General features: G+C 42.8%; 1 protein-coding gene across 15 annotated transcripts in view; it reads right to left on the bottom strand.

Annotated features, from left to right (window-relative positions):
- Nucleotides 1-26,958, bottom strand: part of ARVCF (ARVCF delta catenin family member) — a 300,745-nt gene that overhangs the window by 142,657 nt on the left and 131,130 nt on the right. The window contains exon 1 of one of the 15 annotated variants that reach the window (XM_075434699.1): nucleotides 14,564-14,678. The exons of 13 other annotated variants lie outside the window; for them this stretch is intronic. The gene's annotated coding sequence lies outside the window, so the exon portion shown is untranslated. Of the gene's footprint in view, nucleotides 1-14,379; nucleotides 14,515-14,563; nucleotides 14,679-26,958 lie in introns of those variants that run through there. One more of the 15 variants, XM_075434701.1, reaches the window with a different exon arrangement.

Consider the following 26,958-nt stretch of genomic DNA (forward strand, 5'->3'; position numbering starts at 1 on the left):
ATCCTAGAAGGGGCAATTCTCTGAACTCCGAGGAACAAAGCAAGAAACTTGTTCAAGCTCAGCACCTGCTAAAACCCCTTTGCTAAGAACAGCAGTTGTACTAAAACCATTTAGCAGAATAGAAGCCGCTGTCTTCAGAGTGAGGCGAACAGCACCAGAGCTGCTTCTCCATCCTTGTGCAGAGCAAAGGGAACAGAGCTCCCTGGTAGGGTGAAGCACCCATCTCTGTGTGGCATCACTAAGGTGCCATGGCCCACTGCTGGCCTCTGCCCTACGCAAACTGCAAGAGCAAGCAAAGCTCAGCTCCCCTATCTGATTTCTTATCACTTTTCTTTCAGATTGTTTCATTATTGTTGAGCGTTGGAGTTGAGTTCTGTGGTCATGTCCTGAAACATTACTACTGCACACTGACTGCTGGGCAGAGACTTTCCTTCCACAGGACACACTCCTCACCCAGCTGCGACAGGACTCACGCTGGAGCCATGTCTAAAACCCACCTTTGCGTTTTATCCTACTGGTGTGAACCTGCATGGCTTCTGCCTCATGCTGGAGGCATGAGGGGACAGCAGACACCCTTCTTTGCAGATACAAGATTACTTCAGCATTATGCAGTCAGAACAATGAGGAAAAAAGTTCCTGACTACTCAAAGCTCTGTCATTTGAGCACAACAAAAGGGAACTTCCAGAACAAAGCATGTCTGAAATCAAGTATCTGCTAAAAGCTTACACATTTCAAGCCTGTCTAGATTACTAAGGAGGTATAAATGGAAATGTACAGACAACAGAAAGAAGGCAGGGTTAGCATGCTATACACTGATTTGTAAAATATTTAAGCAAAGCATGTGACCATTGATAATATGCACTTTCACTGAACAACAGGCTGCACATAAACAACTTTTTTTCCCAGACCTTTAGCGTACGGGTATCTGAGGGGGAGGGAGAGAGAGAGGGAAGAGAGTTAAAGAAAGCAAAATACTCAACATACACACAGGGACACATTCCAATTTGTTATGGTACAGCCCCTGTAAAGTGTATTTGTAGTATTACACACATTCTAGTTTAGAAACAGACACATGCACACACAAACAGATTCTGAAACCTTTAGGCTTTTGAGGAAACATACACAAGAGGAATCATTCTGCTGAGAACAAAGCTCTCACACTTACCTCCAGTCAGCAACTTCAGCAGGCTGTGTTCTGCACTGAAGCTGGACAAAACCAAGCCAGCCCGTGCTTTAATAATTGATAAAGCCCCCACCCCTGCTAAGGCAGTGAGCCAGCTGCACAAACACACTAAATTACAGCACTTTTAGTTCACCTGCTTAAAACTCAAACAAAGAAGCATTTTTCTAAAGCAAGTAGACTACCAAAAGAAGATGACCAGGTAACAGAACTAAATTTGGTTTCTCTTCTTCTGGATCCCACACTTTGTAAGATCACAGCAGCTATTCATGAAATGACCCACGGACAAAGCCTAGGTAGGCTCCCTTCCTGCTCTAAACCTCAGACCAGAAAACTCCCTGAAGAACTAAACCAGCAGTGATAATTTCTACTAAGAAACAGGCGGTCAGAGATGATCATTATTTGCATGCCTTGCTTTTATGCTGAACAGGCTGAAATCAGGCAAAAGCAAGTTCTACAGGACCTCATGCAGCACACCAGAAGTAAAATTCACTTGCTTACCAACCAGACAGCAGTAGAAGGCTTGCACACAGAATGTGACAGATCAAGATTCATGGAAAGATGTGATGGAGACTATAGGCTCTAGCTATGAGTTTGTGAAATTAATGTCGGCCTAGGGACAGGCATTTCACACATAGGAAGCAGAAAAAGTGGCCACGAACTGTGCTCCCAGTTCCAGCCATCACTGGGAACACTGTATTGAACTGCACCGTTTCTACATTACGGCTGAACCATCAGTGGCAAAGATAAAAACAGGGAGCTTTGTCTCCTTTTATCTAGAGGCATTCAAATCTTATCAGGGAACAGCCATAAAACAGGCTACTGTTTCATGATAAGTGAGAAACTCTACCGGGGGAGCAATGCTTAGGCTTACTAGGAAGGGTTAACTCACACACAGCAGCTTGCTTCAACTTTGATAAAGCAGTAACAATACAAAACCACTTCCTATGTTAAAACACAACACATCCTGTTTATGCTCAGAGGGAAAAAATAAACAATTAAGACTGCACCATATCATGCCCTTTTTCCTACATTACCACTGATCAATTTTTCTGGAAAAGGTTAACAGTGGTATTATCTAAAAAAGCCAAAGCCTTGAGAGCACTTCAATTTTTGTCTTTAAGACTGAGAGTAACCCTTTGTAAACTGAAACATTCTTGCACAGATGCAATAAGTCTGATCACCATCATCACCACCATCCAAACACTACATGGTTTCTGTAATGGAGCTGTTGTTACGCAAAAATCAAGAGATAATGAAGACACTGTTCTCCAAAATCACAGCTACTACACCTTGCACGCTAACAAAACACTGTACCAGCTAATAGAGCTACGAAGACAAAGAAAATAAATAACAGAAAGTATAAAAACATAACTAGAAACAAATTCTACTTTGGAAATGTGTATTTTCAAGGCATTTAGACCTGTAACACTAACCCTATCCGTTAGAAGCTGAGTGGTAGTCAGTCTACACTGCAATGAAACATTCAGCGTTCCAGATTTGCCTGCAGTTGTCCTCATCTGCTCATCTACAGATTAAAAACAAATTAAAACCACAAATTTATATTCTGAAGCACAAGTTTTCCACTATATTTGTGACCACTGCATGCATTTAAGTTCTTTGCAAAGTATTTCTTTAACCTTATGCCCAACAGGTACAAAACAGAGAATAAAGTTCTGGAATAATCCCAATACTGGATACTCATACTGTTTATTTGGAAAATACACCCTTTACTAGAGATATAAAATATTTTAAAAATATTTTAGGCAGATATCTCTACTCCCCACAACTACTAAGGATGGAGCTGCACAGTTCTGCCACTACTGCTGGGTTTATAAATCACTGGATTTGAACTAAACCCAGAAAAGGAATGAAAACTTGATGTTACACCAGAACAAGTTTTTAGTTGACGTTTCCCCCCCCCCCAAAGCTGAAACATTGATGCCATTTTCACAATCATGAATAAAAGAACTATTTTTCTGTTACTGAAGTTGCAGAGGATGCCCCTGTCACCAGTGCAAGGGGCTAACACTTCTGTGAAAGTATCACTTCTACCCGTTCAATGGGCATCCACAACAGGGGAGGAAAACGAGAGACACAGAGTGAGACAGAGGAAAAAAGGAGCAGGGTCAGGTCATTAAGCTGAAATCCCAGGATGTGACCAACATCTTATTTAGGGAAAGATTCATTTAAATTTCATAAACCTACTGAGTGAATAGGGTAGGCAGAAAGGATGCTGGTATCAAAAGGGAAATTAATGATGACCTGAATTTAAAACACAGAATGGCCCCCACAGAGACACACTGACTCACAAACATCTCTGCATGGTAAGGATTCGTAAGAGAAGGTTGCATTCTGGGACATGTCAATTAAAATTAAGAATGAAATAACCCTGTGCAACGGTGCTGAATGGCATCTTCTCTCAAGAGACCACAAGTTCAAATAGAGATTTCAGCTGTGCAATCAGGTTTCCATCCTTAACTCTTTCATTTCCAATGCAATTGATCAGCTCCTGACAGTCTTCCCTCTCCTTCAATTCTCAACCAAATCCAAAGACATTTTACAGAGAGCTGTACCTGCCTGAAGCACGAAGTCCAGACTGTGACAGTACTTCCATCAGAACTAATGAGACACGAGTCCTGCCAGAAAGGAAGACCAGCTCTAAATTACCACAAGTGCTATCAGAACTGAATCTAGAATTTCAGGGACCAGTAAAAAACCTGAAAAGTGCATTCTAACAACAGACTGAAGTGCACTGCTCAACTAGACAAACTGTGCAACAATTCTGAGAAACCTGTCCTCAGCAGTCGCCAGGGTCAATAATTAGTTTGTTTTGTCCAGTGGAGGAGTTGGCCTTCATCACCTCCCACACCGTAACCACGTGTGCAGTCCAATTCCAACCACGCTTCACAGCAAAACTCACAGCCTGCGTCCATTTGGATGAAACCAGGAGCCACACCATCCTATGGGCATTCCACGCTTGCATTCCCACTGCCTTACAGGAGACACAATACAGCAGAACCACCGTACTTCTACCTGAGGTATACTGTGTGAAGTGCTCAACAAAGCCATCTTGACGTTCTTCCGCAGGAGAACACAGAGCTGAATTTTAAGCAGGAGGGAAAGTACCTTTTCCCAATTTGTCAGCCACCCAAGAACACAGCCTTTGTGATCCACAGGAAACATTAAAAACCAACATAGTTTGAGTAGCATGTTTCCATAATCACCTTAAATTTTAAACGCTTTAAAACTCATTTATCTATAATTCACAGTCAGGAGAAAGATAATTTTCCCTGTCCCTTTAAGAGAAAACTGCAGATTTTTTAGAAGAATAAAACAAAACACTTAAAGAGAATTTTAAATACAGGAAGGAGGAATAAGAGCATGGGGGAAGAACCCACCTGTCTTTGCAAATATTTTTGTGGCTCCATTGCCAAAACAGTATCCACACAATGTACCTCAGCCAAGTTTTGCTGAACACAAGAAAAATCAAAGAGCAACAACTCATGAAACATACCCACACATTTGCAATATATTTATACAAGCATACACAGCACTTCAGCTGCTGTGGACACGACTCTTCCTTTATTATCTTCACGTACAGGGCAGATGTTGATTATACCAGTGTCTCTTCTTCTGGAAAGTCTCTGGACTCCAGCCAAGCTTGGGATGGGTGTTACACAATATTTGCTATGCCTCTTGGTAGAGGCAGCAAGGGAAGAAAATTACATTTTATTCTAATATTGAAAAGTTTGCATTGGCATTGTTAAGTTGAAATTTTAAAGTGTCAGCTTTGCGAAAGAAAGAAAGAAAAAGAAACTGATCCCATGTAATTGAAACACAAAGATGATTTTGACTAGAGTCTCAAAAACAAAAAAGCCGAAAAACTTACTGGATTAACAGTGTGTCACACTAGATTTGAAGCAACTTGCAGGCAGATATTTCAGTTCCTACTGACTCGCCAAAACCAGCAGTTAGATTTTCAAAATTGTTCAGTGGATTGGTGCAGCACTCTAATTGATATCTAATCATAGAGTTGGTGTATACTAGCTTGAAAGGTTTGAAAGCCTGCCCCTCATTTTTGGTTGCCCACATAGCAGCAGTTTTCTCTTCTAAGATTTGGCCCTTGAAGAAATGGTAGGAAAGCATACATTTTTAAATCCAACATATTAAAAAGGGCTGTTAACACTTTCAGCAATGGAGCTGAACAATATTCTCCCTCTCACTTCACATAGAGTTAATGGAAAATACTGACTTTTTGTATGTTAAAAAACAGAAGCTGCAACTGTAAATACAAAGGTCTGTCTCCCACTATTACACAAATAACGAATTAACACTTCCTTGCACCTCCTCGTACTGCTGGAGCCAAGAGAAGGGTGCAGTGTCACCTTCTGTTTGCTTCATATTTACTGAATGTTATCCAAAGAAGCCTTTTCTGCTGTCTCCTACATCTAAAATGATTGATGGCTGCTATTTTTGATGCAATTACAAATGGCTCTTCCCTCCAGAAATAACCTGCTGAAAAGAATATTGTACCTTAGAAACAAAGTATTATCCTCAAAAATTGCCAATGGTATGCACTAATACATAGCCCTGGTATTACTATGCCACTAGCTGTTGCCATGACTGTCACTGACAGACAAAAAGCTGAATAGGAAAGAGAAAAGAAATGGGATGTGATAAGATCACATCATAAAATACAAGATAAATGTGTCGCCGTGACCAAGATGCATTCTAACCTCAGGTAATAAAACAAACATGTCATGGTAGAAAGAGAAAGACTGACCCAGATGAGACGAAATTGCTAAGGACAAACGTGAAATACTCCTCGTCTGGCGTACATTTACATATGCTAATGTGAGATATACAATTTTTTAAAACTCTTTTAAACATACCACAGTCCTTTTCTTTTGGGTAAATAGGAGACTGAAGAACCAGAAAGTACAATAAGGGAGCTGTGGCATCAGGTTCCGACGTTCTCATTGCTAGGACACAATCACCCTGCAGAAGCAAATTAATGCCATAACTAGCAGACTTCAGAAAGCTTCCATATATTTCATTAGGTATCTCCTGACTTGCCTGCCAGTGCCAGGAGGTAAGGACAGGCTTTCCACATAACTGATTCATTGAAAATTCATTCAGAAAACTGGGTGTTTAACTTCATCCAACCACCAGTGTTCGCTGGCACCCACTCCCACCGTCCAAGCGTACTGCTTCCCCCCCTGGGGAGGAAGGCAGAATTTTGTTTCCCCCTTCTGTTTAAAAACCAGCCAGAGGGTTCACCCATAACAGCGTATCAACTATGCAATGTGCTTCTGAAGCCCTAGCTGTGGCAATGGAGACTTCAATGAACGTGTAAACCAAGACATTATGCATGTCTTGAATTCTTAAGTTTTGCGAATCTTTTAAGTACTGCCATTCTGATGCCCCAATAAGGTAAGAAGGTTACAATCTCATGCCGGGCAGGAACAGTGTAGTCAACTGCTGCTGCAGGAGAGGCTTTCACTGGCTCACTTTCTTCACCCAAATGAGCAACAAGTGAGAACAGCCAGAGAGAAATACCTCACCTGGGAAGTCCCATCAGCTCTTTCATGAGCATTCAAGAATGACATAACTCTCACATGATCTGAAGACCATTTCTCCTCAAATATCGAGATATGACTCTACTTGTAAGATCTAGTAGCAAAAAAAGGAAAAAGCAACTAAAGGATTTCTTTTGCAGTACACCAGCTAATTTCAAAATACTACCAACTCCACAGACAACAACTAAGGCATGATAATGCCCAAGCCAGACAGCATTTAGGGGAAGTCATAGAACCATACAGCTTTTGAAGTTACCAGCACAGAAATAACCATTGCCTTTTCATTACAGGCAACTCTTACTATCATTAGTAAAGTCTGTTAGCAATCCAGGAGTTCAAGAGGACATCTCATGGCCAGATGCTGTGAAAGCAGTGAGAGTTTACGATAGTAAGCAGCATCAACACTTACTTCATGAATAAAATCTACAATTTACAAAGTCACTCTTTACTTTCACAGCATCTGGCATTTAAGTTGAAATGTTTTACAACCCAGGAAAAGAGTATTTATAACTGTTCCCTCACAGGAGCATCATAAAAAATGATCTATAAAGAGCTGCACTCTTTAGCTAGTGAAAACTGTATCTAGGATTCATGAGAGACTTAAAATGGCAGAGAGATCACCCAGACAGCCCAGCTGGGCAACACTGGTCTCCCAAAACATATTGCTGGTTTTACAGATGAGCTGATCACCAATGTAACTGAGGCCAGTAACATCAAGCATCTGCTGGATTAAGTTTAAATGGTAATGCATTCCTACTAATTTAACGTATATGAACAATAGGAGAATTATTCTGGTCACCACTGCTACCATTAGGAAGAAGGTTTCAGGAGCAAAAAACATCAACAGAAGTCAGCAAGGTGACCGGGAGTAACCGATGTGCTTGGGAGAACATCAGCACGACCTGATGCAGAACCTGAGCAGGTTGCTCTACAGAATTTATGCCAATATGAGACAGTGGTGCCATGAAAGAGCTTCCAGCCACCAATTCAATTCAAAGAATTAGGGTCTGGTTTACCAGTGATTAACAAGGATTCAGGGAGGTGTTAATAGAGAAATCCAACCACCTGCATAATCTGTTCTATAAATAAGACATTGTGTCCATCTCAAACAAAATAATTTGGTTTGCATTACTGTAACACAGTACCGTGTTAAGTACTACGTGTAGTCTTACATACTGGTTTCCTTATCAAACCTTTCTCCACAGCTACTTGGAATTTAACACACTTCCAATAAACTCCTTAACCAAGTAACTCCATCTCATTCAAATTTTGAAAGCTCTCCTCTCTGCACAGCATTCTGGTATAAACGCTGTCTTACATCTTTGCTAAATGCATCACAAAACCACCCAGCTAAGGCCCACACGCTGCCATGCCTGCAAGCCAAAAGGGCCTTTATTCCCGTAACACTGAATTCCCTTGAGAATCATGCCATGAAAAGAGAGGGATGCAAATCGCTTCAGATGCAAAACTTGCTAAAATAATTTGAAAGTGTTTACAATTCAAACAGCAGCATAATCCTGATCACACACGGGAACTGTTTACATCTTAGGGCTCTACCATCCATTAAAAAAATTGTGTTGCATATCTTCTATCAGCTCCTTAATAAATTACAAGTTGGTAAGTTGAAAAGTCTTCTGAACATTCCAGATGATTCTGATCAGTGCTATACTACACACAGCTCCAGAGTAATGCTATTTCAATTAAATTGTCTTCTCATCTCCTCCATACACATTTTTTTATACATACATATATATACACACCCACACAGTCTCTACAGTACAAAAATAAGCCTCACATTCTGATTTAATTTCAGGCTTTCAGGAATATCTTTCTCTGAACATTACAACAGTCTGGCTGTGAAAGTTTTACTAAAAATAAAAAGTTCAAAGCTGTGCCAAGTGATTCAGCTTACAGAGGCAGAAACTCCCAAGCTCAAAAATTCTCCGGCTTTACTTAGAACAGTTTTTACTTTACTTTTTGAATGCCAAAGAGAAGTGTTGTGATGCTAAGGATAGATGTGTGGGATTAGCCAAAAGGGAAAACTCCGGCATTTCAATTTCCTGCTGTAAGCAGGTGTGGGCTTGACTCAAAGAGGCAGAGAACACCACTGAAAGTAATGAATTTTCACATTACTGCGGTATACAGGGAGCACTGAGTCCATGGAATCATCACCCCTTGGTAAGACAGAACAGATCTTGCCTGCCCATTTGCAGATACAAAAGATTACGATTCCCCACCGGAAGTGAGATTTTAGCCTCTGTGTGCTCATCAAGCTTCTCTCAGGTACAGTTATCATTGTGCACTGCTCAGGCATGCAGACAAATGAATAAAATAAATCCCAAAGCCTGGCTGCAACCTAATAAGATACACGAGACACAAAGGACAGTGTGAAATTTAAAACTACCAAAGTCTGAGTTGCAGTTTTCCTTTTACACAGGAATTTGAAATACACTTCCTCTAGTCTCAGGATTTTTTTCAAGGACTCCACCCACTCTTAAACCTCTCCTCTTGGTATTTATGCCACGGTTGGGACACAGGGAGGAATCATCAGGTCCCCCTCATCCTCAAAAGGGAAAACAAAACCAAAGAAAACCTACTAGCAAAATACCACTTTCCATTTCTCACCAGAAACAAAACCTTTGAACATAAACTAAACATGACCTCTGCTATCCTAACCTTACGACTATTAAACCTACTACAATATTAATTTCCTTCTCTTACCTCCTGTAGTATAAACAAGTCTGTACAATGCTATGAAAAATACAAAAGTCTAATATGAAATTAAGAGGAAGACTCCTATCAACAAAAATACCTTGGAAGGCAGAGTTAAATAGAAGAAAGTTCCCACCCACTATCAACCCTCATACGCAACCTCAACATTATCCACCTTTTTTCCACAAAGTCATCGTGGGGCACAGCTGAGCTTTGGTGGACAACATCAGTCACACAGGAGATGCTACTGAAACAGCAACAGTTTTCAAACACATTATGAAGGGGGTCTTATAAATGCTCCCCTCTGTCCTTGGGAAGATACGGCCAAACCAAACGTATACAAAGCTCCCAAGCCAAGTCATTTGAGACAGGAAACCCCTATACTGTCCTGATGGTGTTTCACCAGCAAGAGTAGTTACCTGAGATCCTACGCGCGTGCCTCTGTTCATTCCTTGCTCTTTTTTTTCTCCCACTAACCTACTTCACACAGAGCCGCTTCTCCTCCCCGCTTCACCCCCATTCCTCTTTTCTGAAAGCATGCAGGGCTTGCTTCAGTTTTTAAGCTGGATCAATTCACCGGTCTTGCCCACAGAATGGTCCTGAAAATGTGTGTTTGCATCGCCAAGAGGGCAACCTGTTGCATAGTGTGGGAAACCAAGAGCCAGCAGCAGCAAAGGACAGGATCTTCAGCCAGCGAAGCTGAAGCTCCCATCTCACACAACCATACCCATCAATGTTTCCAGAAAGGAGAACAAGCAGCAGCAGAGTCTGAAATTTCAGTATTCTTAATTAAATCCACGTTATCTTAGAAGTACTAATTCTGTGTCCCAGAGGAGTATCATGGGAGGTGAGGGGACTGAGTAACACCTCCGCAAATTAGCACAGGCATTTCAGAAGTTTTGGGGTGGGAAGAAGCAGTAATTGAAATATGTCCTGGTATGTTCCCCGCAACTTTATGGCATACTCCAAACTAAACAGAAGCTTTTTAGAAGTTTCCCTGCATACAGTTGCACCATTTTGCTATCACTGAGGAAATTAACTTAGAGCAACCGAGGAACAGATGCGGGAACAGGTAAAGACACACTGAGAATGTGCTAAAATCCAGATATTCAGAGAAATGCCTTATTATTCAACATCCAAATAGAGACACACAACTATTTTCATCCAGTGGCCCTGATCCTACTCCTACTGCAGTCAGTATCAAAACCTTAATGTAGTGGCAGAAGGGAAGTCCTCAGAGCTAAGTGTTTGAGATGAAATGTTTGAGAACAGTCTTGTTAGAAACATCCAGCCCATGCAGTTTCAAATGAGACTGTTTAACGTGTTTTTTCCACCCCCTGTTTTATCTTCAAAAATGAGTATTTCTACACTAGGAGAGATGTTGGCTGCACATACTTTTTTTAAAAAACAAAGCACACGCTTTTATTTTTAGTAACTGCAGTGTAACTTCAGCAAAAAATGCAGACAGTCTGATTTTCCCTGTACACCAGTTCACCTCACGACCTTTGTGACAGGTGCTGAAGCAACGCGGCCTTGGGAAGTGCAATTGCTGGAATGCTTTGCTTGGTATGTCCCTTGCTGCTACAAAGCTCTATACGCACAGGCAGACACAAAAGTTGGACATTACAAACCCTCATACCCAAACAGCTCCCAGAGTACACAACAGCACTTTTTGAAGAACACAGTTGTTGCAAGAGCATTTTCAGAAACAGAGCACTTCCATCCTCACAACCTACACATCGTGTTCCTCCGCAGGTCCAGCGCATCCTAGTCCTGGTGAAGGACCCCACTGTGCAAGCCCCTGTATCGAGAGAGAAAGGCACAGCCCCACACCTGCGTTCCACAGTCCTGCACCCCAGCTGGGCAGGAACTGCCTGAAGAGTTACCAAGTCCACCCGCCCGCAGGGAATTGCTACCGCTGCGGCACAGCTAGAAGGGAACGTGTGCCTCCACTCAGCTGCTCCAGCGCGTAGCTCAATGTCTCAGTAACTGAGTCCCAGAACACACTCCCTTTGCCCAGCTCTGCTACAGAGGTCACAGCTGCGGGCAAAGGGTTTACTTTGGGGAGCAGGGAGGAGCCAGCATCGTAGACCGCTGCACCTCCTCACACACAGGTAGTAGAGCACATTAGACCCATTTCAGGCCTATTATAGGTGAAAATGCACAGGTAAGTATAGAGATCCATGTTAAAAATTAAGCTCCCTGCTTACTTGTTTTTTTCTAGTATAACTTGCCCAACCATGTGGAAAATGATAACGCATGCTGCGCCTCCATAAACATTTCTTTCACCAGCTTTCCATCACCGGTACAGACTCATCTCAGGTATAACACTAATGCATTAACCACCTTTTCATCCTGCCAGACCTAAGACTTCATCCTCTCCCATGTTAGTATCACCCTCCAGCGAGACACCTCAGGGACAGAAAGCTGAGGAAGGGCAGCCTCACTGAGTCTGGTACCCAAATTAGGAATCTTAGCAAAGTATCTTCTGAAGAAGGAATAAGACAGAACTGAAAAGATTTTAGCAAAAGTCACTTCAAGCAGCTCGTTTCCCCTTCACAGCTTCATGGCCCTGAGGCAAGCCAGCACTTAAGAGTTTCAGATCCAGATCAAAGCCGTGCATCATACAGTGACCAAATGTATTTTAACATCTTCAGGCTTCAAAATCCTCCTGAATTTCATGAACTCCATCCTTACATCCAGGCCACTACAGAATAACAGACTGCAGATAGTCAGCACAGCCCTCAGCAGTCTTCATCCCCCCTCAGCAGGAAGGCGAACAGCCAAGGGAGGATGCCAAGAAGGTGACACCTGCCCGGCACGCTCGTGGCCACAAGAATAGCTTCTCAGAATTTGTTTCTCCTATCAGTGCGCCCAGGTACAATGCTGCTTTTGTGGCCCAGAACTTCAGGAAGCACGACTATTCCCAGTGGAAGCCAAAAGCATAGTCAGAAGTTACTCTCGGTTATTTTTAATTACGATCTCATAACTGTCTTTACTCAGATTTTAATGTGAGGAGTCTCTAAACACATTATGTCTTTAGTTAACGTCTCCTAGTACCTCTCCCATTTTTTCTCTGTATGGATGGTGTAGGCTTGCCATTCACCCCGAAGTCATTTATCCATTTGGCTTAGTTTTACGTAATTGTGATCATTAAAGCTAAAAGATTACTTTCTAGAGGCCCTGTAACTGCACAATAAATTCCTCTGACAACTCACGGTTTAAAACTACTGCCTTTCATTAAGCAAAGCATTCTCTAGTATACTGTTGTTGTATCAGACTGATCAGTTATTTGGCAAAAAGGCCTCAGAATGAATAAAGAACCTCTGCTCCATCAGAAAATATAACATATCTCTGTCTGGTCCTCAACTCTGACAGGCAGCATGCAAATTAAAACCATGAGATTCTTCTGTTTTGATATGGAAGAAGAATTTACAAGTTAACTGAAATGCATGACCTACAGTGGTTAACTGTAATCTTCCACTCTCTCAAGCTTTTCCTCCCATCAGAACAGAAAACCCAGAAGACAAGAATACAGCTCTACTGCACAGGTCAAAAGATATTAAACGCGCCTGTTTTACAGTTAACATTCTGCTCTGTACCTCTAGCTTTTTTCTTCACGTACTGGGAAAACAAAACACAACAAAAAACCCCCAACAAAACCCAAAATCTCAATGAGCTGCTAACTATATCTACCTAAAAACCCCCAACCCATTGCACGCCATCTGACAGGTACAGCAACCTCAGGCCCGGCAGCAGGAACTGGACCACGCACACGAACACAACCCCCTCCTCCCTACGCAGACCGCAGGTAGCGCGACACACCAAGCAGTGCCCAAAGCAAAGCAGGATTCGGCCACCTGCAGCAGGCAGGGCAGTGCTCACAGGGACTGCCTCCAGACAAAGAAACCCTCCCTCCAGGGCCCAGCTGGAAGGGCTCCTCTCCCCTCCAGAGAGCCACCGTCCTGTCGGCAGCGGGGACGGATTCAGCCGCCTGTTACCGAGACCGACAGGCTGAACACAGCCCGATAAACCCAGCTGAAGCACCTCTAACAATTCCAGTGCTCTGAACCTAAACAAATTCACAGATATATTATCAGTGATGTGTTACTGCCGCATTTTCTTACTCTGAAATATTTTAAATTTAAAAGGCAGAGAAGAAAAAGGAGGACTAAGAAAAGACACCGCCTCACCCCAGTTCGGAGCAGCTCTGCCCTGCCGCCACCGAGCTGGCAGGGCTTCCTGAGGCTTTACCAGGTAGATGGAGGAGGTTAACCGGGCAAGTGCCTATGAATTACAGGAGTCTACGCGATCTCTGTTTATTCAAATCTAGTCTGCAACTGCTTCACTCTGCAATGCCCAATGACACTCCAAGGTAAAGAACAATATTTGAAATCCTTTTCGCACAGAGCTGTCAGTCCACTGTAATTGTTCCGGTGACAGCCGAGGGGACTTTTTGTTTCAGATAACTTCAGTTTCCAGCCTGGGTGTTATTGCCCTGGTGTGTTCAACAGCGAAACCAAAGAGAAGGCAACAGAACACCGCATGGGAAAAGCAAACACGTAACCAGAGCAAACAACGGCAAAGCTTTCCTTTCTCCAAGCACTATTCCAGGCCGCTCGTGTCAAAGGGCTCCCCGGATTCACGGAGCAGGACGAGCAGGTCGGCGCACACAACGCCTCGCTGCTTCGGGAGTTTCACCAGCCACCACCGCAGGGACGACAGCGAAACCTCCCGCGGACGCTCCGGCAGCAGGAGCGGCTCAGCGCTCCCTCCCAGCTCCGGACAAAACCCGAAACCGCAAGCGAAGAGCCCCGCGCCCCGGGCACCCCCTGCCCGCAGCCAGGGCCGGGCACACGCGGAGCTGCCCGAGCCCCCCGGCAGGACCCAAGCTTCGCACCGACCTGTCCGAGTTCCCCGGGCCCCGGCCGAGAACGCCTCCGGCCGCCCGCACGCCCTCCGCGGCCCCGGCAGCCTCCGGAGCCCCTCTCCTCCGCGCAGCTCGCCCCTCCGGTAACCCGCGCGGCAGCCTCCCGGCGCACACAGCCCACCCAGGGACCGGCAGCCACCGACCCGCGCCCCGCTCACATGGCTCTCCCCGCCGCCGCCGCCCGGGGGGCTGGGTCTCGGGGGCTCGGTCCCGGTGGGCTCGGTCCCGGGGGCGCCCGCAGCCGGAGCGGGCGGGGGCGCAGCCACGCGCAGGGAGCGGGGCCCGCCCGGCGGCTTCGGCTCCTCGGCTGGGAGCGCGCGCGGGGCGGGCGGGCAGCGGGCGGGGCAGCCTCGCCCCGGGCCCGGCGCCGCCGCGCCCCGCCCCGCCCCTCGAGCTCTCCCCGCCGGGCGCGCGGGCAGAGGGGGAGGGGGCGGCGGGCAGCGGGACCGTGCAGCGGGGGGGGGGGGGGGGGGGCAGAAAGCCCTCGGGGGCCGCCGGCACCGAGAGCGGGGGGGCCGCGGGAGCGGGGCCCGGCCCGAAGGCGGAGGGGAGGAGACGCTGCTGCTCGCTGGCTGCTGGCGCCTCGCGGGGAGGTGGAGGCCGCCTCTCCCGCACCAGCAGCGGGGAGAGAGGCTCTCCCGCCGCAGCCTTCTCCCGTCCCCGTCCTGCGCAGGTGCAGCGGACCTCGGTTTGTGAAAACCAGCCACCTGCCCACAATTAAAAGGGCGTCTAAGTAAATGACTCATTACCCAAATGAAGGCCAGCGGTGCTGGACCTTGCGCCCACCCCATCTGCAACAAAACCCGGGACCTCGCAGCGCGGCACAGCACGGTTCTCGGGTCCATTTACTGCTGGTCCAGGGGAGCCGCCCAGCTTTGACCGTTCGGTCCTGGAACAGGCAGCCGGGCTGCGAACCTCCCGGAGATGCTGGGGAAGGAGCAGAGCCTCCCGTACTGCTTATGCCAGGGTCTGATCCTTCTTTCGGCCTTTCCCAAGAAACTCCAGAGAGGGTACATGAAGGTGTCAAGTCTTATAATAAAGAGACCCAGCTAGGTAGGGGTAAACCAACGTTAACTAAACCTGAAGACCTTTCCCCCCCAGACCCCCCCCCAGGGGCAGGAGGGGGTGCTCACCCAGCACTGGAAACAAAGCCCGGCCCTTCGGCTGTCGGTGGTCAGCCAGCTCTGAGAGGCAGCCGGCTCAGTCTTCCCCCAGTGCTCAATAACCAGTGGTGCCTGCAGTCACCGGCCAAGGGGTACCGGTGGTTTTTCCTCTTCTGCTCTCGGTTCCTGCAGCAAACCAAAGCAATAAATAAATCCACCACTGTAACAGCTGGTGGCCGAACAACGGTAATTAGGGACTGAAAGCTACTGGAATCAAATTAGAGACTATCCCTGGAAAACAGGGAGAGTCAGAGACGGCGAGATCAGCCATAAAGCAGAAAGGAAGGTACATTACAGTTTAATCTTCTTTAATTATCAGAATAGGCGCCTTTACACAAAAGTGTCTTTTCATCCCAGCTTCAGGTTCCCTGAAAATGCTAAAACATGCTTCTAGTGTCAATGTAATTAACATGTTCATTAATATCCATCCTACCAGATAAACATGAAAAGGTGGCATCTCCTATACTGACATTTAAGACCAGAAGGAATGTTTCAGACCTATTTAATCCTAATTTCAGCCTTACTTTTACTGCCAATGTCAGCATTCCAGCTGAACAGTAGAGCTAAGGCTTTGTATTTCAGGGGCAGAACTACATCACCCAGCTCTGATCCTAATTTGTTTAAAAATACATGCCACAAAGGTTCACAAGGGCAATGGTACATGTTCCACAAGGTTTAGCTGAAGTATTTGCTTCATTGGAGGGAAAAAATATGCTCTGAGTCTATCTACAGTGCAATAATTTAGAGGCAACTGGTAGTGGCCGTTAATAAAATACTTAAAGGCCACAGCAAAGCAAAAGGAATGCATTTGGTATGAGTCTCCTGTACTTTTGTACAGCATTCCCCCCCCCTTCTCCTTGTCCAACTTTTCTTCAGTTAACAAACTAAAACAGCTCAACTTTTGTTGAGGCCATGCTGGCATAGAAAAGTACCATTCAATTTAGGCATGCACATGGATATGTGCCAGACCTTTATACACTGTCAAGGAAAAAAAACATTATAAAGTCTGCATCCATAGGGCACTGAAGTAGCTACTCTTGCATGCACAACAACGAAACTGAAACCTTCCTCGACGGACTTGCCAATTCTTACTCACGTAAGAAGTCTCTCATGTTGTAAACCCACGGGTATTTGTGCAAGCCACGCAAGATTAGCGTAGCTGAATTTTGTAGTCCCCACCTTCTGGAGCCAGGACACTATTTAGAAACACAATTTTCCTTTCAAAAATGTAATAGATGCTTGTAGGCCTTCTGGTTGTAAAGTAAATTTTGAACATGTTTTGACTCAAAGCCAAATAATTTTTTTTTTCAAATAAAAAGGCAAAGTACATCTCAAGCCCCCTTATTTCTTAGCCGCTTGCAATATTTTCCCAGTTCATGTAGTTCTGAATGCTGGGATTTGGCAATGCTGAAGTAAAAGAACGAATTACCTAAATAAGAGTTATGGATTAGATCCCTAAGGTTATACTGAACTTCCAAATTCTGGCAACAAGCACTCGGTCCATTAGTATCAGACTGCTGACTGCATCGCAACCTCCTCCCTCCCTCCCTTTTTTAAAAATGAACCTTAATTTCTTAATCCGTCACATTTTTTCCAGCTGCAAAAGTAAGGTGAGAACCTTCTTTTTTCTCTCTGAGAAATTAAAGATTAATAAATAGGAAGGGATTTAATTCTCTGGAAGATGGAGCAGTATAGTATCTGGGCCAAGCTCTCTTTTTGTATTTCTGCCATTACCCTTAAAAAATTCTCCATCACTAGCACTGCACTATAGATTGATCTGCTCTCAGAGGCAGTAAAAATGAAATGGTTTACAGCTCTGCCTGGAAACAGAACATACGGCTTCAGTGATATGTAACTTCCATAAACCCAACAGAGCAAGAAGGCACGAGACGAATCAAGAATCCCAGCTAACCATATAGGCAAAAGCACCACGATCACTCACGGCAACTCCCAGAATTAGATAGCCTGTCTCCATAGAGGTGCTTCCGTGCCGAGGATGTTTTATGGTCGTTCTGTGGATTGCATGCGGCAAACACACAAGGCAAGGGAGAGAACCGAAGAACAGCACACCACGACGCATCAGCGTGCCCTACTGTAATGATTTTAATGCAGAAAATGAAAACAGAACATTGTATCTCCAAGATACATTTTGAATCTTTTCCTGTCCGCATTTCCGTATTTTTTCAGCATATTTTAAAAGTTACATGAGCCCTTTCAAGCATATGTACTTGCTCCAAAGTGGTTGCATGGCTCTAGCAGGACAAACCCACCAGGGCATTTCCAACATTCCCATCAACATGGTTTTGACAACCTTTTTACTTGCATACTGCAAAGTTAGAAATGGAGACGAAGCCAGATTGCCTCAGCTGGGGAGCAGCTGTGTATAAATGGAGGATGATTTTATGTGTCATCCTTAAATTCAAGAATCCAGTAGTAACGAAGAGGTCTACACGATCACAAGGCTGAAGAACAATATGGCAGAGACACTGTTCTGCAGAGGGACACCATTAGGCATTTCAGTAAGTTCAGAGGATTTTCATTTGTATACAATCATGGCTTCCATCTTGCTGCGTCTAATATCAGTCAACTCCATTTCATTCAAGCTGTCATATGACAGGATGAGAACAAGGACAGCCTGGTGACAGCACTGCTTACATTAGAAATAGAGGACAGAGGAAGCCACATGTCACTGCATATAGGTCGCAGCTGAATGAATGACCTATGTTTCATCCGAGCAGCTTCATTTAGATAAGAATCAACTACACTTTACAGGGATTAAAATAGAAAAATCTCCTCCAGTTTAAGAAAAAAAATTAAAATAGCATTACATTTGTAACGGAATGACAACAGCAAGGAACACACATCAAATTTAAGGTTGGTACTGTGACCATAATTCCATGCTGAGTTATTAAAAAGGAAAAAAGACACTCAAATACAGGAAAGACCCAGTATTAACCGTTTTTCACCACTTAAGATTTTGTTTTGGGATTTTCCAGATGATTTGTGCTGTATTTCAGCCTGCACATTACAACCAGTTGCTGGAGAATCCATGAAGGTTAAACGTGCCATTCTCTCATTCAGAAGGCAAAAATGTGGTTTGCCATTATCCACTGGATTGACAGCTGTCTGTACGATCAACCGATTTTTATGGTAATTACTATCCTTCTCAAACCAAAATCTGGATTTTCTTCTGAAGAGAGAATAAAGGTCTCTGTGTATGAAATTTTATTCCAGAGCAAGTTTCTTGTATTTGAAATACTTATATATGAAAGTAAGAGTGCAGAAGGGGAGAAGAGCTAATCGAGATGGGTCAGAAACATGGAGACTACTTCTTCTCAATCTTTTAACTACAGTATTCTAAAAGTGCCACTCTGCCGGCAGCTAAAGATCCATGTTAATCTTAAGTCCCAAAAATTAACTCAGACACTGTTCTACAGCATTTCCCAGTCACCACAGCTATGGTTAAAAACTATTCTCTTCGGCTAGTAATTTGGTAGCTTAAAAAGGGAAGCAGTTTTGGGGTTTGGTTTGGGTTTTTTAAAATATATATATCAAAAGTAAACCCTGACATTTAGTTAAATCAAAGGCTTTAGTTACAGTTGGCACACAGCCTCAGGCTGCCCAAGGCCATCTTTGGCCATTCTGCTCTCAGGCACACCGATGACTCCAGTAAATTACTCCGCATTTGTGACAAAGCAAGCGAGAGCATAATTCGAAGCATTAACAAGACAGCCTAAACTGGCAACAGGCACAGTAATTTATCAATGTCATCCTAACCCAACGTTCATTTTGGGCTTTTTCAGCGTTAATTCACAAGAGATAGATACTGGAGAGAGCTGAAATGGAATTGTAGAAAATGTTTGGTTTTAAAAGCCAGGTTGCACCCTTCAGGTCCAAAGCTCAAAGGGCTCAGAGGACGAGGAAATTGCCTGTTTGCCTGCTTGTTGGTTTTAAAGTTTCTGCAAAACATTCTTGCTCCTACATGTGGATCTGCAAGGGCAGAGGCTTAGGAAGACCGACCGACTCCTGTGCCTTGTAGGGATAAAGGTCTGGCTGGCTTGCACGCATATGGATCAAGGCCTGTATTAGCAACAAAATCTTTTCATAAAATTGAGAGAGATAGGGCAAAAAGGTTTTGTGAGGGTTTAAAAATCTTTCTTCCCAAACATCCCAGCTGAATTAGTACAGTAGCGTGCTTGGGAACCAAAATGTAGGAGAAATAAAAATCTTAAAAAGCCAGTACAATTAATCATGTTCTGCTGTCTGAGCTGAGAAATAAACAAGCAGCAGAACATGAAAAATAAATCACAGCTTTAAAATGTAAGATGTTTTCATGCTAATTATCAAGAAGCAAATGTGGTAAATGTGACTAGAAAGTTGTTTTATAAAAAAATCCTGTTAAACCTGATATCGCTCTTTAGTGTTTTAATGTTTACATGTGAATGTTCCTGTTTTAAGACATTTTTAGTAATGACTTGCAGTTATACTTACTGATCTTGCAGCACCCAGAGACATCACGCAAAGAACAACCTGGATGCCCATTTACATAATAAGGTACACAGAGAAAGCAGGATTTATTTTTAATATGTTTCTCTTATAAGTACTTCTAGAAGAAAACACAATTCTATTAGTAAAGCATTGTAAAATCATGGGAAATTATTATGAAACTGAATTTGTCATTCTAACTAAACAATTTTAATTTAAATCTGGCACAGTTCCAGGCCACAAAGGTTAACAGAACGGTGGAAAATTATTCTGTCATCTTGGCAAACAGAACAAGAAAATCCTTGCCTTTCAGTTGCTTCAAAACCTCATTCAATAAACATTCACACAAAACAAAAGGAGTTGAGACTTTCCAAGGCAAATGACACTCCAAAACTATTTCTGAGACGTTTAGGGTAAATGTGGCCATTGCTTTGCACTATTATAATCATCAGCATGAAGCAGTTGCTGTCCTGCTGGCAAACATTAGATGGCACTTTGGAATCTAGCAGTTACCATAAAAAGCTGCAGAGCACATACTGAAGATACGAAGTGTGAGACATGACAGTGAGGTACTGTTGATGACAGGAAAGTGAGATTTCTGCAAAGTCGTGCATCTTTAAGCGAAAAGACATATTTGCAACTTGCACGTGTAAAACTATGAAATAGTATGTAACTAAATTTTGACAAAACAAATCATTGTGTTGGAAAGAATAAAATAATTCTTTCCTTACCAGGGAGAGAGTCAGTTTCTCACTTGCTGGGCTCCCTTTCTTTAATTTTTTAATGAATACTTTGGGATCTGCTTTTTAAACTAGGTTTGCTGGCAAAGTTTTATACAAACACTTCTCAGATAATGCATCAGGTTTTCAGTGGATTCTGCTGCATGCCAGCAGATCTGAGCCCCAAATAACTCTAGTAAGTGGGGTTTAGGTGGTTCGCTTAGCAAGTAAATCCCTTCTGGAAAGCACCTCACAGCTTCTGATACAGCTGGTCAGATCTTCTCAGTTGTTGCTGAAATTGATGCTAATACTCCCATTCACTTTTGTATCCATGTTTTTACCATCTAAGGCCTTAAATGAAGACTGAAGAATAATCATAGGGGAGAAGCTGTAACAAGAAATAGCAGAACAAGCCAATGTACATTTTTGTGGGAATACTACTTGAGTCCATCTTTCAGAGGCTCTCATGTGATAAATACCATGACACCGATTGCACAGACTCTCTGGTTTTTGTTAGCTTTGTGCTATCACATTCCTCCTGCAATGCAGAAAGCAGGTGCTCCGATTTCTTTCGGAATTTGGGTAATCCAGCAGAAAGGCAAACGGTGGGAGCTCCTTGAGCTCACAGTGGTGCAACATGCCATGCTGTCACTTTGCAAAGCCTCTATCTGAAACACCGGCATCAGTTCCAAGAGAGCTGCTGCTCTGGCTGAAGCCCTGGAAGGTACAGGCTGGCTTCGCAAGCAATCGTGTCTGAAGCAATCTGCAGTACTTTGGCCCTAAGAAACATCAATTCCTCGCTTCCAGTTTCCACTGTTGCTGAGCTCTCGGCAAAGGACCCTGACTCTCCCTGTAAACCAGGAGCTGATGCTTTCACAGAGATGGGACAATGTCCACAAAAGAGGCAGCAAAAGCTCCAACCTCCAAGCTAAACTCAACTATTACCATCTCCAACACAGCAGAAGCCAGGGATGGGATCATACCTCGTGCATGGGGAACACGTCTCCCTGAAAAGTAGCTGAGTAATGGCTTATGGTCCAGTTCCTAACTGTGCTGGGATTCTTACGTACTGCAAATATCTCAGCTCACACTAAATTCTGATCTAAGAACTCATTCTCCCGTGGGAATCATATTCCCAAATCTCCTCCCTCCTTCCCCCCCCAGAACCTTTGAATAGTTGCACATATGCAGAAGCTGAAACCTGACCCGGGTGATTCCTAGAAATTCAGCAAGACTACTCATACACACTGAATTTACAGGATCAGGCTGATGGCATAACTAGTGCGTGTCTAACTGCACTGCGACCTGTGGGCCAAAAGAACCCAGGGGCTGAATAACAGACGGGGGAGCTGCGAGCAGGGGCACCGGCAGCTGGCTGGAGAACAGGCACGGTGTGACTCTGACGCCGAACCATGCTGTACCCCTGAATCAGAACTTACATTTCTATGGTTTCAACTGGGTTTATAAAGGAATTAGGATTATCCTTACAAATTCTTTCAACATTTTGCAATCTGCTCAGTACCAGCAGAACATGCATGGGTTAACTACCAATGAGTTTTTTTCTGGGTATTTGGCATTGGAATAGTCCTGTTACACCAGGGAGCTGTCGTGAACTGACAGCACTGCTGTCTGTACCTGACCTTACCTTAAGGCAAAAAAAAAAAAAAAAAGTCATTTGCCATGTTGTCAGACCCTTAATATGAGCACAAATATGTTATACAACAGAGGAAGCCAAAAGGCACTACAAACTAGAACTAATTACACAAAACTTTACACGCAAAGATGGAACTGCATTCTGTATGAGATGGAGAGGAGGAAAAAAGGTAAAGTGATGACTCAGTGCAGCTCAAAACCCATTTTGGCTTCTTCTCTGCATATGTTCAAACATATATACAATATTAATGCACCCATGTTCTTACTATCAAAGCACTGGAAACAGTCTCTATGTTCTAAGTCTGCACTACATCAGTGTGGAGCAGAGAATCTTAAATCAAAGTAGTGAAATACAGACAGAAGAGTTATTGTTGCCCAGACTAATTCAGAAAGGGTAACTTGATGATATTTTCTTAGAAAAGCAATTTGATCTAATCTTGTATTTTTTAAAATTCTCGCCATGTGTTCCTGTTTGCTTTAGAGTTTGCCTTTTACTTGAAATTGACCCTTGATTCACAAAATGTCATTTTTGGCAGAAGTCACAGGTACCTCAGATTAACACAAAGACTGAAGAATATTGGTGCTTAATTGTGGCTACAAAATACCTGCCTAAAAAAATAAATAAAAAAGAAAATATCTTTGTTCGTATTTAAACAGGTGTTATTTCTCTGGAACATAAGTTGAAATATAAATGATCCAAATCGTAACTATGAAAATATTCTGTAGCTTTTTTCCATAAGATGATTTTCCTTCAATATCTATAATCACATTTGCAAAGTAAAGAAAAAATGAATTTTATTAACTTGGTTGATTATTGACATTTCAAGACGGCCTTTTGTGGTATTATTTGTTGAGAGGGGGTTTGCAGGTTTTTTTTGGCGAGGGTGTTAGTACAAAAAAAAACCCAACCCAAACCAGTATGTGATCTCTTTTAAGTTTCTTCATTCCCACTTACATCTCTGCCTTCCTTTCACCTCTATTTTGTTAATACCTTGGTTAAACACAACATTAGGGAACATCTGCACCAAACTAGATATCATGAAAAAGCATGGTCAAATATATGTCAGACTTGGAGAAACGTATGAAAAAAAGCTCTTAGGAGTTCTCGAGGCAGGACACTAATTAAATACGATAGAGAATTTTGAGCCTGTGTTTATTGCCATACCTCTTAACAAATGAATCATTACGGTGGCAATAAAAAAAAGACTGACTCAAAAATCTCATCCCTTAAATAATTTAAGTTGTTTTTTCCTGGTTTGTATTCAAACAATTTGTTGTTGCATGTATTTACTCGGTTCAGAAGCAACAGCTTTTGCCTTGCTCTAACTCCACCACTTTCAGTATGGCCACATATAAAGGGCAACAACCCACTAATAGGACTTACACAAGATATATTTGTAACAGTTAACTTACTATACCTGGTATCACACTGATTATATTCTTTCCTTTTAAGGAACAACAGAGATTAAAAAAAAAAAATTCCAAATCTGTAGTGAAATAGTTAAACTAGTACAAAATGACTGTAGAGCAGGCTTCAGTGAATCATTAATAAGCTTCTACAAACGGCATCATCACAAGCCCTATTGCAGAGAAGTCCATGTCAGTCACGTGTAAGGGAGCAAATTATTGTGCACAGTATTACAAAAGGCACAGACAAGCTCAGTTCTGCCTCCAACACCATATTCATGCCGTGTAAACTACTGCAATTGCAGTCACACACAGAGCTGCCTTCACAAGCCACAAGTGAGAAGCTTGTACAATAATGTATATTACGAGGTGTAATAGCTACATAAATATGAGCTATTAAGTTATATTCATCGGTATCACATCATGCTGATTCAGCTTGGCTTGGTTATTAGAAATTTGCACACTTTACTATTAAGAATCTCAGCAAGCCTGATTCTTACATGGTGTGAGGAAGCACAACAGATTGGCAGGATGAAACCTTTGAAGCTGCAGGCCCAACGCCAAGTCAAAAATTTATCAGTGACACTGGCTGGATTGAAGTTTAAAGTCAAAACACGATCCAAAACTTGTATTCTGCTTTTGAAAACTAAAGAAGCTATTTTATCGCTCCTTTTAGGGGAAGAAACTAGCCACCACAACTGACGTAACTTAACGAGTTGGAGTCAGGTCTCTTGGCACGTGTAGTTGACGGACAGACCTCTAGCCAGCATACCACAAACCCTACAGCCACTGTTCAGTCACTATTTATTCCTTGGCAGCCTTTACCAACTCTGTGGCACCAGGACTGCACTGGAGCTTCTTTCTTATGGCAACCACTGCTTGAAGTGTAAAAAGTATTCCGTAAAGTACAGCAGAGTTTGAAAAAACTTACAAAAAGAGTACAGATTTAGTACCACTAGGTTTTCAACAAAAATACCATTCTAAGAAAAAAACCATACACGAGAGTGAATTTCTGCTGATAGGATTTTTTAATAACAGGCTTTGTAAAAAGCACATGGGAATATCTATATGGTACTAACATATATGCACACACACTATATTCATTTTGGGTTTAATGTATTCCAGTACCTCCTTAGCGAAATGCACCAGATGATACATCTGAAAAAAAAACAAACATAAAACCGCCCCCACAAATCCACCATAGGGAACTTAAAAGAATGGAAATAACAGTGAAATGAAATACATTTTTAATTATTGGATGATTTTGTCAATGCGAAGACTTCTCAGATCAACTTCTGGCACTTCTTACAGGCCTAAGAGTCAATGTGATAAGTAAGACTGCACCAGCACACAAGCGGCTGATTTCTGTTATTAATATCATGTGAGATTTGGCACCTCCCACAGCTTTCCTACCTGTAAGAAGGGGGATAATACCTCCCTTTTCTGTAATGGGAACCCCTCTCAAATCCCTATAGGTCACTGCAAAATCACCAAAGTCCAAGTATTGTTACAGTGTATTTGTTGGCAAAAGAGGTTTATTGAATGCTGTACTTCATTTTGGTTATGAAACATTAACAGGAATGGAAATTGTCATTGTGTACCAATGGGGAAACAATCTTTGAATGCAAACATTGTTGTTCAGCTTCCCAGCTGATCAGACTTGACAGAGCTTCTCCAAAAACCATGGAGCCATGCCAGTTTAAACCAACTCAGGATATAGCCTTGCGCTTAGTAAGTTTCACATCTGATGTTTTAATAAAAGAAAAAAAAAAGAATATTCTTTATTATTTAAAAGTTATGCTCTGAATGGTTAGCTATCCAGCAATAATACTGCAGCTTCCTGCATTCAGCCCACTGTAGCAGATACCCTACACAGGCACTGCCGTATCTTCTCCCTCTCCAGCTTTAGTTCCCGCTGTGAAGAGCGGCAGAAGGCTGATTTGAAATGAAGTGAAACAGAACCAGGTTGATTAAACTAAATACCTCACACATGAAGAGTATTAAGATTTATCAAGCTTGTAAAAAACATTATCAACCAGATACTTTAGCATGTAGAAGATACATGCTAGGTGCTACTCACCAGTGACTTAGAAGCTTACTGGACTATGCCTGCGCTGGTAAACTGATAAAAAGGCAAAGACTGCCAAGACTCCCGCAGCCTGGAATACTATAACCACCAAAAAAATACTTTTTACATTCTTTACCACAAAAATTAGAGAAGCAAACACAAATACACATTATCAGACAGCTCTGCTCTTTTTCGTACAACCAGATTTTCACTTTCAGAAACAGAGCAATGACGAGTCAAGTGGCTCCCACCACTCAAAGCCTTAGCAGGGAACAGTCAAGAACATCCTTACAAACCGGAAAGCTTTTTAGGAGATTTTTATTAACCAGATAAAAGCTCTATGATTAAAATTTCATTAACTGTTACATTTTTCAGAGTAATGCAAAGATTTTCATTGAGCAGCTAATGCCCTTTTGTCCATAGGGTTCTTAGTCTGGAAGAACACTTATTTGACCACTTCAGCATCTGCAGTAACACATGCATAATGCTGCACATCTTCCAAAAGTTCCAGAATTGAAACACCCTAATTCATGTCACTGGCTGTACACTCAGCAACAAAATCTAACTGAAGCCAGCACATTGCCTATAGACTATTTTTCCCTTTCCAAAACTATATTAAAAAAAAACAAACAAACAAACAAAAAAACCCCACTTAATTTTCTTTCCTAAGAAGGGAATAAGTTTGGGAGCGTATACTACAAAAAGGTCCTGAGAGGAACTGTTAACAAAGCCCTGACTATACACGCTTCCCTAACAAACCCCTTTGAAAGGTTCCACTTTGACAATCAAACAACATGGAAAACTGATGCCTGGTTGTGAAGATCATTAAAGATTATTTGGCATTCTTGTAAAATGGAGTTAACCCTCATTTTTTGCCCAAATTCTACTCAAAATAACTAGATTACTTACAATCACCTATGCAACTTCCAAATGGAAAAGTTACTATTGGAGTTATTTTGTAATATTACTTACAACAAAAGGTTGAATACGGAGATGAGCAGAAATTAGTCAAGTCCTCACTGAAATACAGCTCCAGAGATAGTTGCATTTCCCTATAG

The sequence above is a fragment of the Opisthocomus hoazin genome, chromosome 13 (genome assembly GCF_030867145.1).
Source record: "Opisthocomus hoazin isolate bOpiHoa1 chromosome 13, bOpiHoa1.hap1, whole genome shotgun sequence".
Classification (NCBI taxonomy): Eukaryota; Metazoa; Chordata; class Aves; order Opisthocomiformes; family Opisthocomidae; genus Opisthocomus; species Opisthocomus hoazin.